This window comes from Protopterus annectens, chromosome 6.part0, assembly GCF_019279795.1.
Source record: "Protopterus annectens isolate FY-2018-M chromosome 6.part0, PAN1.0, whole genome shotgun sequence".
NCBI lineage: Eukaryota > Metazoa > Chordata > Ceratodontiformes > Protopteridae > Protopterus > Protopterus annectens.
In genome coordinates this window covers 1,866,511,235-1,866,529,795 of record NC_056737.1, presented here as the reverse complement: position 1 = coordinate 1,866,529,795, position 18,561 = coordinate 1,866,511,235, and positions in this window count along the sequence as shown.

The window sequence follows — 18,561 nt, the reverse complement described above, 5'->3', positions numbered from 1 at the left end:
TTTTGGATTGTTTGCACATTGCTAAGCAGTGCACAATTGGGAGGTGCATTACCTACATCAGAGACTTATTGTTCCATAAACTCACTCCAACCCCCACCTAGCTGTACTCCAGGCTGGAATCTTCTTTGTTACACGGTGTGACCTCTGAACTTGTTTCTGCACAGGTGGACTTTGTGAAAATTAGCTAAGACTTTTTAAACAGGTCTTAGATATGCATCACAGTCTGTAAAACATAACTTATTACTACTTTACATCCAAAAAAATCTGGATATTTCTCAGTTAGAACCCGGAACAGCATTACACAATCTAAATGCTTTAGTCCTTTGAGCCACATAAGCTGTTTAACAGAAAGTGGATCATTCATTACACAATTACCTGCATAAATATGTTCATTGCTATTCCTCAGTTACCTAGCACATGCAATATAAGATCAGATTCAATATTACTGTCCTGAGACTGTGTGGCATGCTAACTGTGTGAAAAGCTTATATAACATAGATTAGTTACTTTTATGGCAGTACTAGGGGACACTGCTGTTTTGAGTGGTGGGAAAACAAACTCAGTGTTCTGCTAGGTACACACTAGTCTGAATATAATTTAACTTCACTGTCTAACATCTCCCTTGAACATTGTATCAGTAATCTGCTTCAGTAGGATTGCATGAAGTTTCCATGCATGAGGCATACTGATTTAAAATGGACACATGATAGTGGAATGGGTGCTTGCAGTTCCATGTGTATGTAATTTCTGTCCAAATAGCCACCGCATAATGTACCAGGTACATGGATACAATGATATATCATAATAATCCACTAGAATGCTGTGTAGGTTGCTTACTTACCTTGCAAATGTCACAGGTGACATAACTGTAGTTCAGGGCTGACTCTGTCTGATGCAAGCAGTACACAGCCAATTCATGATACTGTACTGGATGTATCATTTGGCTGGCATCAATCTTAATATATGTTTGTGAGTAGAAGTAAGGTGTCTACTCCTAGGTTCTTAGGTTGACAGTAAATATGCTATGCATTGTCTCTTAGCCAAAGCCAAGGCATACATAGCATGCCTACTTCTGCCTTGATGGACATCAACAGAGGGTTCCTCCTCTGAGTACTCCAGTGACTGTGACTATGGAGACCTAGGCACTTGTGGGGGGGGGCTGTGTATCCCTTTCCTTTGCTGTTCCTGCTGCAGTATGTTTCCACAGGATCAGATTTTGTAGTATAGCACATACTGTGAATACACATGTGCATGGGGTATACTGCCTGGCTCCACCAGATAAACTAAGGCACTGGAACTGTGACATCAGAAGCTCAAATACACATTCTCTGATGTTCCTAGTTTGTGCATGTGCCTCATTATGGCATTCCTCCGTGTGTTTGCATTTCTCATGGGTGTCATCATCCAAAGTTCCTGGGCATAGCCAGCATCCCCCAGTAAATGGTTCTGTAGGATGTTGCCCCCTAACAAACATCTGGTACTGCTGTGATGTGTGCCAGATATGGGAATTGTGACAACTCCCAGGGTTGCCAGCACAAACATTCATGATAATCCCCTGGGAATTGCACATGACTTGGTTGTTGATGGAGTGGTATCCCTTGCAGTTAATGTAAATACTACACTGCTCACCAGGTGGTGCCTTGATGTGTACATGAGTGCAATCTACGACACCCAGTATTTCAGCATAGTGCGCTACATGGTAGAAGTGTTGCATATTGCTAGCCCTCACCTCAGGGAAAGGGGAAAATATATGTACTCACTGGCATGTGGTAGCATAGCATCAAGGAATTGATGGAGTCTCCTGGATGATGATGCCTTTGACATCCCCATGATGTCCCCAGCTGGTCTTTGAAAAGTACCTGTAACTAGTATCCTAAGGGCTACACATACCTTAGTTTCCATTGAGATGGGATCCCCTCTATTAGCTCTGGCTCTGAGTTGAGGGCAGCAGAGCTCACTGAGTTCTTGTAATATGTCCCTGTCCACCCTGTAGTGCTCTACAATCTCTAGCTCATGTAGCTCCTGGAAGGTTACCCTGGGCCTGAACAATTTTCTCCTTCTCTGCCTAGGCCTATTGTCAGAAGCAAAAGCAGCAGCAGCATTGACTTCAGCATCTAGCACATACAGATGTAACAGAGCTGCAGCAGCCCCTAGCATTATCTCAGTTAAAATTTCTAAGTCTCTACTCCAATGGTTCAGAGTATTGAGGGAAAATCAGAATGTAGGGTATATGCACAAGTTATACATTTCTAGAGTAGGTCCACCATGTCAGCTTGGCTAATTATGATGCAGTTCACCTGCATAGAATATAATGGAAATTATTTAAAGGCCCTGCTTTAGTGCACAACACAGTGCTGTGTGCAGTGTCACTCAGTATAGCTATACAAAACTGTATATTATTAATTGAATATATCCAGTTTACATTTATAGCTAGCTACATCATGACTGGGACATGGGTGGTCTGATCGCGCAATCAAGCTATGCTATGTGCACTAAGCACAAAATATCTTAAAAGTGATATGACCCCTCCTAATGTCATCTACATTCAGTAGGAATATAAACACCGGTAGGAGACTACACTAAGTGGGTATGCGTACATGGTTGCTTCCTTTAGCAATTCAGCACATCCGCAGCATTTACCCCTCATTTGCATAATATTTGTGCCGACAGCCTGGAAACTACACAGTTCATAGCCATCTAATCTGGGTAACAGCAAGAAAGCATTATTGTACAGACCCACTGCAAGGTTTTATAGTACATTTATCTAGAGTGCATTATAAATGTTCTGTTACAAGTTTTTATTTTAATTTTATGTTAAGCATGTTTGCCCAATGTGTAGCATAGCACAAACATGTGGAAGTGTAAAAAATAAAAAAATATTAATTTCACATAATCCCTGTTGTTTTCAGACATCCACAATGTATGCTTTGAATATTTATGTATGTGTTCTTACCTTTTCAGAGGAATTATGTCCATATTTGCAGACTTTTACATCACTTTCTTTGAGTGTAGACTCCTGTATGCGGAAAATTTCCACGTACACTACTAACACGGACACAGAGTCTAAACAGCTGCATTATGGCTTCTTAGATCACTCCACCTGGTTAATCTGCATAACATTTAGCTACTTAAGCAGAAATTTGCATTGCATGAAAAGTTCCTTAGCTGTGCATGCATGCCACTACACTGAGTCTGCTGAATCTAAAACTGTTCACACCTGCACACAAAAAATATTTCATGCAAGCTTTATTGAATTTCTGTGAATATTTTGTAATAATTTGGAGCTTTTATCCCCAGATCTCCACTGAAAATGGACTAATACCCAGTTGTACTTTCCCAGTAATCAAATGTCAGTAAATAAATATAAATAAAAATATACAGTATATGTGAGATTAAAGTAGAATTTGTGTAGGCTGGGAACATTGTAAGTAGTAAATGTATAAAGAAATACAGGTTGTGGTACTAAAATGCCAAACTCCATGAAAATATAAAACTTTCTCAATACTTAATAGTCACAATCTAGGATTTACCAATATTTTCAAAGAAAAATAGAAAATCAGAGTCCCTCATAAGACAAGCATTTACCACCCACAGAACTAAAATAAGTTGTTCATTTGAGTGAAAAAACATTGTTAGTCAACTACATAAAAATATTACTTTTCATTATACCTTCTTAACTATTTTTATTTAGACAAAATATAAACTCATTCTGTAGCTACCTTCATATGAGTGCTGTTAGGTATTTACAGCTCCTTTGTGCACTGCCATATTTGAAGAAATCCTTAGCACTCATTGATGAAATAAACTCAACATTTTGAGCCATGTCTATGCATTATTTTTATGTGTGCACACAGAAACTGAGTTTTAATATGGAAAACATACATGTCTCACAGGGGATATTTCCTGAAACAGAATGCAAAGTATCTTTATCTGCAGTTCCATTAATCACAAAATCATAGACTATTCAAGGCAACTAGGTCATGTGACCAGTTATGCCTCAGCAGTGCCCATTCTTAGACCTTACCTCCTTTTACACTGAGCAATGGGTCTACTTCAAATAATTGAAATGTTGCTTACCCGAATTTTAAATAATCGAGATGAAAACACCAAACTTGCATTTCAGCGAACAATCAACACAGATATTATCACCAGAGAAAGGAGGCAGTCAGCCAGCATTCAGGAATTTGCCCTTTTCCCCAATATTGTGTGATCTCAGAGTTGGAATATTTAGTTGGAGGGTATGGGGGGCACAGCCCCCTACATTGGGTGTGTTCAATTTGCTTTGGTTTGGGGTTTTTTTGCAACTTTCCAACTGCCTCCTTTCCTTGGTGTTGTGAGTGTTCATTTAAATGCAAGCTCTGTGTTTTCATCTTGATCATTTAATATTCAGTTAAGTGACATTGTGATCATTTGAAGTAGACCCAGCCATTTATACCATGGGTACATTTATCAATACCCATCCAGTTGATTAATCCCTTCTTAAAGAAAGATGGTGTATCACATATCTTGATCTGGAATGATAGTTTTTTTTCTGAAAAGAGGTAGCTGCTGTGTGACAAATCTGTCTATCCACCAATATTTATTTATTTGCTAAAGTAGATCCAGATCTCTGGTTATATTGGACTGTTCAAGTTGTGAAAAAATAAAGTCTTGACCTGCATAAACCTTGATGTCCAGACAGTCCTTAATATGTTGGAATTAAACTTTATAATGCAGCAATTTTATTTGAATGACTGCTTATTCCCTGTCAATCAGTACTGGAACATTATTTCAACTAATGTGTAGCATACTAGACATTGTTTGTTTTCCCAAAGAAGTTACTCTAACTTCAAGTCAAGTTTTACCACCACTGATGTACAGTGATCATGGGGTTACAAATGTTAATTTGTTGCTAGATAATTCTGCCAAACTGAAATCTAAGCCAATGCACAGAAGGTTAATTACAGATTATATGGAAGCAAAACAGTCACTATGTAAAACTAACTGGAGTGAGGTGTTCTGTGGAAAAACTGCAGATGGAATGTGAAAAGTTTTGAAAGAGAAAGTGAGGGCAAAAAATTAAAAAAAAGTGTTTAACATCAGGATCTAGGCATACAACATCAAGCAGATATATTCCATAAGAACAAGATATCTGAATAATTTGAGAGACAAAAAATATAAGAAAAGGAAGCGAGAACAACTTTGCAAACTGAAATAAACAAACTGGACAAACTGATTAAGCATAGCATGACACAAGATCAAGAAAAATGTGAAGAAAATTTATACTAAGATATTGAGCATAACAGAAAACCTTTTTATAGATACATAAGATGTGGAAGGAGCAAAGATACACAAAAAGATAAACTGTGTGCAGATTCTAAAATTTATTCTCAGACACTACAGATTATAGATATATTTACAAAATCTTATGCAAAACAGTTTGGCTCCACAGAAGGGTTTGTAAGTTGCCCTAGTGACATCCAGGTAACCCCAGATACTGGAATCAAATTAGATTATATTGAAAAAGAACGGCACAGACTGGATCCAAACAAAGCACAGGGAGGAGATGGAATTAGTAACAATGACCTAAGAAAGAATTTACAATACCATTATATCTATTATTCACTAGGTCATATAAATATGGGGAGATTCCTCAATATTGGAGACGTGCGCTTATTAAACCTGTTTTTAAGGGAAAGAGGAGTAGGACAAACCCAGAGTCATATAGACCCTTAAGTCTACTTTCATGTTGTGAAAAAATAATGGAGAAGGTAATGTTGGATGTTATTGTCAGAACTGAATAGGTTGGACTTGAAACCATATATCACCATGCATATGTTGAAAACAGATCTATTACCACCTACGACATGATTTTCTATAACAATATAATAAGAGCCATGAATGAAAAATTGTGCTGTGATGTTATTTATATAGATTTAACTTCATCATTTGACAGGGTCATAAACATAACTGTTCAATAAATTAGTACAACAAGATATTGATGTACTCTTGATAAGATGGATAGCTGCATGGCTTGCAAATAGGACATGGCAAGTATCATACAGCAATTGGACAGGTGAAATCCTTGGTTAAAGTCACAGTATCACACAGGGCTCTGTCCTAGGCCCTTACTTGTTTAGATTGTATCGTTCAGATCTAACATTTTTATTTGAGATGTTCTACAGTCTATATGCAGACAACAGGAAATTGGTTAAACTGATTACATGTGTTACAGATAAGGCATGTCTGCAAAATAACTTGAGAACATTGACCATTTAGACACATGAGAATAATATGCTGATAAATACATCAAAAACTAAGCATATGAGATTTGGTAGGCATAAACTGAAAGGTGAATATTTAATACAACACAAAATGATTAGTGTAGCACACAAGTGCTATCAGCAATAGACGTCCTATAATGAAACAACTCTAGTACTTAGTAATGATGACCATCCCTCCTGGCATGTCTAAAGGTCAGTTTCCTGTGCTTTCTCTTATTAACCTGGTGAACCTGGGCATTCTGAGGCAGTTTGTCAGCTGCCTCATGTACACAGACAACTCTCTCCTCTTACTTCCCAACACTCAGACTTGTAAGAGATGCACTTATATCTCCAAATTGGAAGCCATGCACTCTCCAGCCAAGACCTGAATAGCTGGTCAAGAGGAGAAGGTCAACACCTGCATTACACCACATGGAACACATAGCCCTACAGAACAACCACCATCACAGCCGTCACATAAAAACAAAAACCAAACCAAACACCTACCTTCCCAGAGGCTCTCAATGGAAATCTACCCAAACAGCGGGGACCTCCAAGGCAGAAACACACTCGACCACCACAACACAGAACAGACCACAAGACCCATAGCTCACCTACACAGTGTTCCCCTCACCTAAGCCCCAAAGGCAAAACAGCTTGCCCAATACAATAAGCATAGGTGACTCAATAGTGAGACACACTGATGTCCCACTCACTAGGCAGAATAAGGAGAAAGTAACAGTCAGCTGTCTATCAGGTGCCAGAATCCAACACATAACACATGCACTCAGGTCACTCCACAACAAGTTGAAGTATGACTCTATCATTGTCCATGTGGGTGTGAATGACCTGAGATGCACCTCCCTGGACTACATGAAAAGAGACATGGTGGAGCTGCCTGATTATGTGGCCCAGGAAGGTTTGACCCTAGCCCTGAGCAGCATCCTACCATCGCCCAGAATGATACCACAGTACAAACAAAAAATGATTGACTTCAACAATTGGCTATGTTTCTGGTGTCATTCTAAGGGTCTTGCCACCCCTATAGTGCCTTTTTTAGGTGGCGTTCCAAAGACCAAATCACCACCATAACAGCTATAAATAAATGCAATCTGAGGGTCATGCCACTCAATGCTAGTAGTCTAAATCTCAAAATTCACTCATTCGAAGCACTCCTCAAAATGGAGAAAATAGACATTTGTGCTGTAACAGAGACCTGGTTTAAAGGAGCTAAAAGCACCTCAGCGCTACCAGGCTATAACTCATTCCACACCTTTCGGCCCCAGAACAAGGTTCATAGGTTCACAGATTGATACTAGGCTAATGGCCCTAGGGCTCATACAAGCCTAGCCATAACAATTCCCTGGCTATTTTTCCCACACTATTTACTTCCCTTGTTCCCTTGGAACAAAGCTCCAAAGGCGGTGGTGTCTCCATGTTCATAAAATGTATGCACACCTCCAGACTAGTAGCCCAGAATTAATGCATCTGAGATACTTCAGGTACAACTAACATTGGGTAAGATGGTAATTCAGGTCATAGCCTGCTATAGGTCCCCACCCATGTCCAAAGACTCTCACTCCACATTCCTAAGCACTATGGAAACTATTAAGATCCAACCCAACAGTCTCATACTAGGTGACTTCAACTACACCTCCATCAGCTGAGAAAACTACTCATGCAGCAATGCACTGGCACAACGCTTCCTGGAATTCATCCCAATGCCCTGGACCAGCTCATTCTTACCCCCACTACAGGAAGCAACACCCTTGACCTGGTTATTACTAACATGGACAACCGTTGTTCTACACCAGTAGTCAATTCCTCCCTGATTAGATCTGACCACAAACTGATCACCATGGAAATTCACATCTCACCCACACCCCCTGTAAAGGTATCCACCATGAAAATCTTCTCCAAAGCTGACTTTGGACTCCTAAAAACAGATGCGGCTAACTTCATGGTACCCATGTCAATGGAAAATAGATGCATGACTGCTGAATCATACAACAATGCACTGTACGAACACATAAATAAATGCATGGAACAAGCCATATCAAACAGAACCAAGATGCTCTCCTCCAAAAAAAGGAAGCCAGTCTGGTGGTCCACTGCCATTAATAAACTCTGTAACAGAAGGAAGAAACTGTTGGAGAAAAAGGTGAAGTCCCAAGATGGGAAACACTCCCTTATTAGCCTCAACAAAAAGTTGAGATCCCTCATCAAAGCTTCTAAAGCTAGCTATAAAAGCAGAATTGCGGCAGACACTAAAAACAACCACAAAGCCTTCTACAGTTATATCAAGAATCTCCACGGCAATACCCAGATTTGCTCTGAGTTACTGCACAATGGTACCTCCTATACTGAGCTAACAGATATTGCCAACATACTGGCTGACAGATTCAATGCAAACTTTACCCCTCTCCCCCACTAAAAGGCCAATATCAATACCGGAAGAATGCCAGGCACCCAACATTACTGCAGCACAGGTTAAAGCTGCATTTTCTAAGGCCAAGAATACAGCTCCCATGAGACCCGACAATATTCCTGGCTGTATTCTACATGAATTACAAAGTGAACTGGCATCACATCTGTGTGCTCTGTTCACTCACAGCCTCACCTCAGGCTTTGTCCCTACAGAATGGTGCACTGCTACAGTCATCCCTCTCCATAAAAGAGAAATCATGCCTGCTCAACCTGGTTGACTTTTTTGAGTCAGTCACCAGAGTGGTGGATGAAGGTAAGGCAGGTCATGCAGCCAATGCCAAATAGCCCACTGAACAATGAAGGCATTAAGAGATCTGATACACACACTGTTGACAACAACCTCCTCAAACACCACACATGCACTGTGGGTCAGAAAGTCCTTCTGTATTAGACCAATCATAGAGTATAATGCCCCATTTGGCATGTACCTCACTAGACACCTGCAACAGTTGAAGAGGCCAACAGACAGACTAAAACTCCAGCTATTCTCTGTGCTTGACATACAAAGCCATCTCTGATCCAGCTCTGTTAGAAATGCTACATCTAACAGAACATGCTGGAGGCAGGTTCATAACCCAGAGACTACCCATGCTCTGAAACAGATTTCCCATACATGTCAAGCAGAGCACCTCACCAGCCCTCTTCAAGTGAAATCTTGATGAGTGGATAGGTAATAGAAAGTTCACCCCGGGATCACTTCAGTGACTCTACTTGATAGAGGAACTGGCACAATGCGGACCTTGGTATATGGGTAGATTCATGTATGAGTTTTTCTAATCATATCAACCAATTGGTTAATAATAGTTATAGAACTATAGGTTGTATAAAAAGATTTATAAAGTCTAGGAAATCAAAAATAATGAAGTTGTTGTTTGTTAGTTACATTAGACCCAAACTTGAGTATGGAATAACAATATGGAAACCCTATAAGAAAACAAGCATGAGTAAACTAGAAAGAGTACATCAGAAATATACCAAAGGTATCCATGGTTGTGAAAATTTAAGTTATTATGAAAGACTAAAATATCTGAACTTGTACAGTGTATCTTACAGATATCTAATAGGTGATCTTATTCAGGTATATAGGGCATTTAGTGACATCTACCTCTGGGAATGTTTGGGGTTAACAAAAGTACTAGAGAATCATCAGACAACCTGTGTAGAAGATCCTATAGGAATAAGAAGTGCACTAATTGGTTCTCTGAGAGAGTAGCTGATGCATGGAACAGACTACCAAATTTCATTAAAGCAAGTACTAGTTTAGATATTTTTAAGACAGCCTGGACACTTATTATGGGAACAAGTGTTTGGTATATTGGCAAGCTAGAAGGGCATTAATACCCGTACTTGAAATATTTGTATGTATGTATGTAGTGAGATCAGATATTTTTATCATGAAATGATGCATTGCATTTCTTTCCATAGTTTTATACATTTTTATATATTTCTTTTAAAATGCAATTAATAATTTCTATGTAATTAGTTCTGATACTAAAAGCTTTCTGGCTGCTTCCCTTTTATATACACAATAAGAATATGACTTAATCACAATAGCAGTCTTACCTAATATCACACTGATTAAATTCAGTCAACTATGCCAGTGACAGGATATAAATTCTTATGAGAAATAAGATGCTAAAAATCAGTAGAACTGTTCTACATTATTAACATGCAGGATGAAACATTAATATGTATAACAATAAGACTAATTAAATATATGACTTAATTTAGTAAAGAATTCATCGCAACTGTATGAAGCTAATCTAACATAGACCATTTTACTTTTATATTTCATAGTCTTCTTTAAGGAATGAAGACTGAGTATTTATTTACTGCACACCATTTTCAAAAAAGTTACAGATGTGAAACTTTATAAGATTTAAACCCCTCCTATCTTACCTTTTCATACCTGAGGTGTAAGAATTGGATTTAAACTATATAATTGAATGTGAACTAGAATGCAACAATTCCTAGGCATCTATGCATAATAAATGAGTACATATTTGTGTGTAGGGCAGGCATGAAGACAAAGGTATTAATTAAGCAAATGTATGCTGTGTGGGGACAAAAAAAAAAAAAACACACACACACACACACACACACACACACACACACACACACACACACACACACACACACACACACACACTTTGGTCTGTGCATGTTGAGGCAAATATGTAAAAAAGATTTACAAGAAAAAGAGGAAAAGAAAGAAGTAAGAGATTTTATATATATATGTATATATTTTTTTTCAAATGTTATTACTCAGAGTTGACAGTATTTGCTAGAAGGAAGGGGGCATGCATTTCTGAAAACACAGAGTGAAAGCACAATTGTTATAGTAGTAGTCAATACCAGGTTCATGGAAAAGGAACATTTACTCACCAATGGACTGGGTAAACTTCACAACGCATGCGTAAAATATAATTTAACTTAGACTTATCAGTGATTGTACAATGGAGCTATTAAAAAATAGTCTCATTTTTTAATATATTCATTATATAACAACACGCTTTACTGTTTTTTTCTCTTCACTGAACTGATTCAGCTGAGGCAGCTTGTTGCCATACTGCACACATGGACTGTTTAACATGTTGATGCATGCAAAGCACATGTGGACTGTTTAACACACTGATGCATGCATAACACATGTGGACTCTTTAACATGTTAATGCTTGCATAAACATGTGGACTGTTTAACAAGTTGAAGCATGCATAGCACATGTGGACTGTTTAACACGCTGTTGCACACATAGCACATGTGGACTGTTTAACACACTGATGCATGCATAGCACATGTGGAATGTATAACACGCTGATGCATGCATAGCACATGTGGACTGTTTAACATGCTGATGCATGCATAGCACATGTGGAATGTATAACACACTGATGCACACATAGCACATGTGGACTGTTTAACACTGATGCATGCATAGCACTGTTTTACTTCTGACAATAAATTTACATTATCTGTTTACAGACCTTTTAATTTTTTATTCGACATTTTAGAGAACTTGGTTTTGGCAGCTAACAATGCCTTAAAAGTATTTTGCTTTGTTTGTGATTCTGTATTAGATATATATTTAGTGAACTTGTCTTTGGTCACATAACACCATCAAGGTCATTGTACAATTCACCTAATAGATTTTTGAGGTTGTAATTGTAAATTACCACATGCAAAAAAATTCCATTTCAGTAATCAAACACCCCACTTACTGTGCTGTTTTTAGAAGAGGTGTGTATCTATGATTTTCTTTCTGTAGCTAATATTTGCCTCTCTGCAGGTTGACCAACAAGCATCATTTAGTGTGACCTGAGCCAGTTTATTCTCTGTAGAAGCAATTTACATACAGGTTCAAGTGTACAAGTGTTGTTCAAAGGGGTCATAAATCAGGCATTTGTTAAGGTTATTAATGCTTCTACTGATGCAGCTGACATACGATTGTACACTGTGGTTCACCACAACCATGTTAGTTTGACTTAGTCACCCAGATTTGGGGGTCATAGAAGGCTGTACCTGCCTGTCTCCATTTACAGTTAAGGTGTCTCATCTCATCGGCCAGGTTAGCCCAGCTTTTCCCTCATGCCCAGGGCTTAGAGACATCACAAGTAGCATGTCCCCAGCTAACAAGCGTTATTGTAATTAGTGGTTTGTTTCATATCAGGTACAAGCTATAGATGCAGATTTCCATGCTCTCACCCTAGACTGACATCACTTCTTGTGCCTATCATAAGCACTTCATCACTGTGGTGCAGCATTGGCTCATCTCTTGACATGTTTGTGCTGGTCCCCCTAAGGGCTGCCAGAGCATGTCACTTTGACAAAGGAAGTTTAGGAGAATGCAAAAAAATTAGTACTTTTTGCCAAAACTACTTTTGCTGAAAGTTGAGTTTGCCTTTTTCTCTACTATTGAGTGATCTCATACTTTGTATATATATATATATAAGTTCAGAAGGTATGTGGGGTGCAGCGAGGAATTCCCCCTGCAAAAAATGTAATAATGTTTGCTGAAGGTAGTATTAGAAATGTTTTTCAATTTGTTTCCATTCACTGAAATTACCTTTGGCAACTCATCATAAATCTGGGTTACCATCACACTGGCTTGGGAAACCAAGGCTATGTAGCCCAGTCAATGGCCTTCATGCAAGTCTTCATTTACACTACAAGCCATGGCTGACACAGTGCTACCAGAGCCTCTCTCTTAGAATGAGTCAGCTGACAACTGTCATTCATCGGCTCCACCCCCACTCAGGCTCTTCCAGTTCTCAAACTGCTACTACTTAAACTCAGTCTGAGTGTTGCAATCAGGGTTATATCCTTCTACATCAACAATCTGGGATATTTTATTAAGTACAAAATGAACTTAATTAGTCAAACCACAGAAACATAAGATAACTTGAAGACATTTAAAAGGGATGTGACCACTTTCGCCTTTCTGGTATTCAGCAGGAGATATCCAAAGCACAGAGAAGTCACTAGCTCCTGTGAAATGGTAATTAACTGACTGCTAACTACTATATTAACTTTAAAAAATATGCCTTTACATATTTTCTTTTTATAGTTATATGATAATAAAAGATGGGCATATGTGGTAATTTTTGAAAGAATCCAGCTGACATGCACTAGTATATGAACAGCATAACTGCAAACATGTATGAAAAAAAAACTGTTACACTTCTTAATACTTATATGAACATGATCTCTATGGTTCATTTACTATATGCAAGTTAGTTTGTAGTGCACTGGTTGCAGATCATCTGGCCTATGTACAATAAAGGTGACGGCAGAGATTGTAAAAGTCAAAGAACTGAAAGACTAAGAAATGAATGTGGGCAAACTGATGCATAGGGTTTGAAGCTATATCACATTCTAGCATTTTGCTAAATCTGGACATATGAATGCATATCAAGTGTGGTATGAGTGTGTTTGCTTGCCAATTTTGCCCTGTGTATGTCTTATCCATTTAATGTGATATATGAAAGAGGAATATAAAATAAGTAAAGACAGTTTGTGAGTCATGAACAAGATTCCCTGGCTTACGCCATCCAAGAAAGTTAATTTCCTGTGCCCCTATCAAGCAGAGCCACAGAAGTGATCCCTGGGGTGTATTTCCCATTTCCCATCCATTCATTAAGATTTTTTTTGAAGAGTGCTAATGAGGAACTTTGCTTGACATAGATGGGTAGCTTGTTCCAGAGTATAGGAAGTCTCCTGGACAGAAATCTATCACTCCAACATGTCCTGTTTATTGTGGTGACAAGCTTTAGGTCCCTAGAGATTGTAGCTCGGAGGCATTGGGATTTCATTAGGTGTAGCATGTCTAACAGCTCTGGGTTTAACATAGATTTATATGTTAGGCAGAGATCTCCTCGGAGTAGGCATTATGCTACAGAGTAAAGCTGGAGTTTTTTGAGACAGTCAGTGTAGAGCATCTGTTTGAGGCCAGTGATCCTCTTTGTGAGGTATGTCTGTGGCCTTTCCAGCTGCTGCAGATGTCTTGTGAGGTACATTCCAAAAGGGGAATTGTGATCTATAATGGGTCTAATGAGTGCCGAGTACAGGGGGACAATGACCTCTTTTTACCTGGATGAGAACCCTTTTGTGATGAAGTGTGCCACATAGAAGAATTTCCTGACTACTGTTGCAATGAGATTTTCAATGGAGAGACTACTGTCCACCTGGGTCCCAAGGTCTCTTATCACACATTCTGCATTAAGTAGACTGCCGTTTATGTGGTAGTTCATGGGTACAGAGTTTTTACCAAAGAGGGTGACAATGCAATGTTTGGCATTGAGCTTGAGGCCATGCCTCTGACACCAGGCATCTTTCTCAGTGAGCCCTTCTGTAGGATGTCCACATCATTTGGGGACTCGACTATGATTCCCAGTTTGCAGTCATCTGCAAACTTTGTTAGCCAGAGGCCTTCTGTGTTAGCCTGCTTCAGAGAAGTAGATACCAAACAGGAGATGTCCCAGGAATGAACCCTGTGGTACTCCACTTATCACTGATTTGAAGTCAGATTTGGAGTCTGCAACTTTTACAGAGTGGGGTCTGTCAGTAAGCCAGTTGGCAACTCATCTTGTGATGTAGGAATTTATACCTAGTTTAGTGAGTTTAGCTATAATTCCAGAAAGGGGGATGGTGTTGAAAGCCTTGGCGAGGTCAAGATAGGCTGTGTAAACAACCTTATCCTCATCTATGGCTTTAGTGACTACCTCAAAGAAGTTAATCAGGTTCAGAATTCATGATCTGCCTTTCACAAACCCGAACTGGGTGGGGTCCAGAGTTTGGAGGTTACCAATATCTTTATTTATGAGTTCCATGATGATACGTTCCATGGGTTTGCAGACCAGGCTTGTCAGGCTAATAGGGTGATAGTTCCTAGGATCAGTGACGGCTCCCCCTTTGCAGAGTGGGATAACTGTTGCTGTGTGCCATTCAGTGGGCATAAAGCCTAACATGAGACTATGATTTAACATGGTGCTTAGGTGGGGAGCCAGTTCATTCTGAATTTCGTGTAAAATGCAGCCTGGAATATTGTCCGGTTCCATGGATGCTGTGTTTTTGGTTTTAGAGAGTGCAGCCTTTACCTGCATAGATGTGATTACAGGGACTCTGCATTCTGACTGTATAGATATGGGCCCTTTAGGGGGTGAGATGGGGGTAAAGTTAGCACTGAACCTATCTGCCAGGATGTTGGCAATATCAGTTGGTTCTGTAATTTTCGTGCCATTGTGCTGTAACTCAGAGCAGATCTGGGTGTTGCCATTGAGATTCTTGACATAGCTATAGAATGCTTTGTGGTTCCTTCTGTTGTAGAGTTTGCTTATGACATGGAACCGCCAGATTGGCTTCCTTTTTATGGAGGATAGCGTCTTGGTTCTGTTTGGGTAGCATGATCCATGACTTCTGTAAGTGCTTAGAGAGTGCATTTGTGTAGGATTCAGCAGTCGTACCTGTATTGTCCATCTGCATGGGTGTCATGAAGTTCACCACTTCTGTCTTAAGAAGCATGAAGTTGGCTTTGTAGAATTTTTTTACTGTGGTTTCCTTAATGGTGGGTGAAGGCGGGATGTTGATCTCTAGGGTGATTAGCTTATGGTTGGTTCTGACCAACGAGGAGTTGACTTCAGGTGTGGTCACTCGTGTTGGTAATGACTAGGACTAGAATATTGTTGCCCCTGGTGGGGGTGTGGATAAGTTGATCCAGGGCATTGCAATTTATGAATTCCAGAAAGCGTTGAGTGAAGGAGTTGGTACATGAGTAGTTTTCCCAGTTAATGGTGGGGTAGTTGAAATCACCCATTATTAGGGTGTTTGGTTGAACCCTAATATTTTCCAGTATATCAAGAAAAGATGAGTGAGAATCCTGGGGAATCATGAGGGATCTGTAGCAACTACAATTTGGATTGCAGTTTTGCCCAGAGTTAGTTGCACTTGGATAACCTTGGATACATTATGCTGCGCACCTAGTATGGAGGTGTGGATATCCTTAATGAATATGGGCACACCTCCGCCTTTGGTGTTCTGGTCCAGGTTAGATGGCCGAAAAGTGTGGTATGAGTTATAGCCTGGTAATGCAGGGGTGCTCTCTAGAGCCTTGAACCAGGTCTCAGTCACTGCATAGATATTGATGTTCTCCATTTTAAGGAGTGCCTCGAGTGAGTGCATTTTTAGATTTAGACTTCTAGCATTGTGTAGCATTACCCTCAGTGTTTGCTTGCATGTTCTAGTTATGGTGGTGAAATTGTCTTTAAACCTTGACTAAAAACGGCACTATAGGGGCAGCAAGACCCTTAGCCAGTATTCGGAATCCTAGGGGTGACAGGTGCAACCCATCTCTGGCAAAGCATCGTGGTCTGTTGACCATGTTGTCCCAGGCAGACAGATACTGGATCCCCTCAAAATGACACCAGAAGCTTAATCAATTGTTGAAGTTAATCATTTTGTCCTTGTACTGCGATATCATTCTGGGCGATGGCAAGATGTTACTCAGGGCTAGGGTCATACCTGCCTGGGCTACAAGATCTGAGAACTCTTCCATGTTACTTTTCATGTAGTCCAAGGAGGTACATCTCAAGTTGTTCACACCAACACGGACAATAACAGAGTCATATTTGTACTTGTTGTGGGGTGACCTGAGTGCATGGGTTATGTGGTGGATCCTAGCACCCAACAAGCAGCTGACAGTAACCTTCTCCTTGTTTAGCCTGGTGAGTGGGACAAGAGTGTGCCTGACTATAGAGTCACCTATGATTAGTGTGTTGAGTATGTTGGTTTGCCTTATGTGCTGTGGTTTATTGGCACACTGAGTCTGTGGGCTATGTGTCATTTGGGTTGTGTTGGGGGGGTGGAGGTTGCTTGCGTTTATGCTTTGGAGGTTTCTGTTGCTTGAGCAGATTATTACTGAATGCCTCTGTGAATGTTTTTGTGTTTCTATGTATGGATTTTGGTGGTGTAGGTTTAGTGGGACTATGTGATGAGTGTGGTGTGGTGCAAGTGTTTACCTTCTCCTCTTGACTGTCAAGTTCAGTCTTGGTTGGAGACAGCTTTACCTCCAGTTTGTCTAGATGATTGCATCTCTCATGGGTTGTGGTGTTGGGTGGTAGGAGGAGCGGGTTGTCTGTGTACATGAGGCAATTGCTACATTGCCTCAAGATGCCCAGATTCATCAGATAGACAGAAGAGAACACTGGGAGCTGACCCTTGAACATGCCTGAATAAAAAAATATTTTCCTCTAGACAAGTGAGGAAAGTGAGTATAAGAGCTGTTTTTCTCTAATCAAGTGAGGAAAGTAAGTTCAAAAACTGTTTTCCTCTAGGTAAAGAGGAAGGTTGAGTGCTGTAGTAATTTATAGCTTATTTAGTGCTAACAACAAGTTCTGAACAAGTGCTGAGCACGAATAAGCAAATTCAAGTGCTAAAACTAAGAATCTGTACCTGGATCTTGTGGTAGATAGGCTACCTATTGCTTCCACTCCCACTGATAACTAGAATGCTTCCCTCCAACACAGAAAGGCTTGGGAGGCTCAGAAGCTTACAAGCAGTCCTGGATACAGCAAATCTGTATGTGGACTAGACTAGTTACAGGAAAGGTGGGAAACAAGTGCAAATGCAGGCTTTTAAACCAGAAGGTTGAAAGAGATGGAAAAACTGCCCAAATGGCCAATAAACTACAGTTTCTGGGCCAGAAACCACTCTTGTGGTAGATAGGCTACCTAGTGCTTATGTTACTTCTTACGGTAATTCTGTTAAAGCTCAATGAAATTTCCATACAGAATTTAGATAAACAAAGTTGATAAGTTAAAAGGTAAATGTATACAATATGGCTGTTTTCAGTGTTACCATTCAGAGTATAATGGCATTTTGTAAGAATGGGTAAATTAAATGAATGAACAATTATAAGAAAAAAGAAAAAATCCAGAAGGTGATAAAAGAAGATAACATTGGCTTGGATTTTCCTATGAACAAACCTCTGAAGTGAAAAAAAAGGAAGAAAGGAACAGCAGAACTGCAGGATTCCCTGGCCATTCATGCAGACCACTCCAATTCCCCTATTCTGGATGAACATTCCTGTTCTTAAGACTGATTTGTTCAGGCAGCAAACACAGTTGTGGAGGCTGAATAAATCATAACATCCTTGATTCTGTTGATTTTCTAATGATCAAATGGCAAATTTACAAAAGACAAAGGACCAAGTGGTCTGATTAAGAATTTTATTTGAAGTAAAATAATAAAAGCAATTTAACTACAGAGATCTCTGCTTGGCTTGCTTTTATTATATTATGCTGAACAAAGTGTCTTACTTGGACCATTTGATGTTTTATA